The sequence below is a fragment of the Thalia democratica genome, chromosome 7 (genome assembly GCF_965202585.1).
Source record: "Thalia democratica chromosome 7, ktThaDemo2.hap1.1, whole genome shotgun sequence".
In the NCBI taxonomy this organism is placed as follows: Eukaryota; Metazoa; Chordata; class Thaliacea; order Salpida; family Salpidae; genus Thalia; species Thalia democratica.
The window spans coordinates 3328986-3330706 of NC_139171.1; the positions used below are offsets into that span (position 1 = coordinate 3328986).

General features: G+C 27.3%; 1 long non-coding RNA gene across 1 annotated transcript; it reads left to right on the forward strand.

Annotated features, from left to right (window-relative positions):
* Positions 1 to 978: 978 nt before the first annotated feature.
* On the forward strand, positions 979 to 1449 carry LOC145841042 (uncharacterized). The gene is made up of 2 exons (XR_014370140.1): positions 979 to 1031; positions 1110 to 1449. It is a non-coding gene; the product is annotated as an uncharacterized LOC145841042 (long non-coding RNA).
* The last annotated feature ends 272 nt before the right edge of the window (positions 1450 to 1721 follow it).

Sequence of the window (1721 nt, forward strand, 5' to 3'; positions counted from 1 at the left end):
TACTAGTCCTTTGAAACTATTTAAAATAGAAGCAACAGTGGCTATCAATAGTGTTCAATATTTTTACTTATACAGTTAATAAGTTTTATTTATACAGTTTTGTTTATATTTTAAATCTCTTGAACCTATCTATACTTTAATTTTATTATAAGTAAAACATATTTGAATTTTTTTGGTCTAACTAATTTTTTGTCAAATATCAGTTGATTAAGCTGATTAAATATAGTGTTTTTAATGTAGCAAAATGCTTTTTAAACAATAAGAGCTAATAAAATTAAACATTAATAGAATACTAATACTAACTGTTTTATTTTGTTTTAAGAATCTATGAGATTTGCTGTTTTCGGTTTTTTTTGGGCGGTTAAGGGTGGAAGAATTTTTACATAAGATAACAGAATAGAGCTAGGAGAGTACAAAAATTGTTTTTTTATTAATAACAAAATGGTCAATTAGATATTAAGGTTAAATATGACTTAAATGTAGAAAGATAAAAAAAAAAAAATTACTTTTTGCACAAAAAAAAATTCATGTACCTAAAAATAAGTTTCATGCACCCCAAAAGTCTTGTGCACCTTAAAAGAAATTTCATGTACATTAGTGTGCACCAGTGTACACCGTGCCGACCACTGCTCTAAACATACACCAACTTTTCCTTCATCAGCTTATTTAAATTTAAAAAGAAATATCAATTTAACACCACCAATTTCATACCACTTATCACCAAGTGTTGATAAAACAAACATTGTTAGTACAAAAATAAAAATAAGTTATTAGAATCTTGCAAAAGTAAATTATAACTACATAAGTATAGTATTAAATAATTACAATTTCATTGACCATTTCAAATTATTAAGAGTAGAAACATTAGTGCACATAGTTACTAAGTTTTCTTTGTTTTACTTATTCAGTTTACAAGTTTTATTTATGTTTAAAATATTTTTCTCTCAAAAATTTAATATTGTATCAACAGCTGTATAACACCAATAAAGAAATAATTGTAAAACAGCTTACACATACTGTATTAAAAAGAGGTTAGTAAAGTACTACCTAAGTAAACTATATCTAATACATCAGAAAAAAAAAAAAACAGTAAACAAATATATACACAGCTTGCTTGTAAATTTTAGCTTGAACAAATGGACACAACCGATTTCATATCAGTCCCAACAGCTCCACCAAGTGATCAACTTCCAACATACAACGAAGCGTTGGACTTCCCAGGAGAAACAGACAAATACAGGCAGCTGTACACTGGGAGGCTTCACTCACCTGGTGGCGCTGTTCAAAATGTCACAGTGGTTCAGCCAATCACAGAAAACAGCTTCTGGTGGAATCAGTGGTACAACTTGCTGTTCATCGGACTCGCCTTGACTTTTATTACGGTGCCATTGGTTTGGGAATTTTGTTTTCGCTAATTATAATATAGTACTAATATTCTGGTAACTTGGAGCTCGTTTCTGGTTAACTTAAATTTGAAATACCTTTAAATGAATCTTTTTTTTTATGTTACTAGATAAATAATTTAGTTTTTAGAGAAATTTCAAAGAAAAACAATTAGCTTTTAATCATAAATAAAATTATTTGTGTATGTAAATTAACAATTTTTTTTATAGTTTTCATAATTTCACAACATAATTCAAGTCCTCTTTTGAACACATCTTTTTTACTATATATACTAATTATATTTACACAAAATATTTTGAGCTGTTATAAATTGTCTT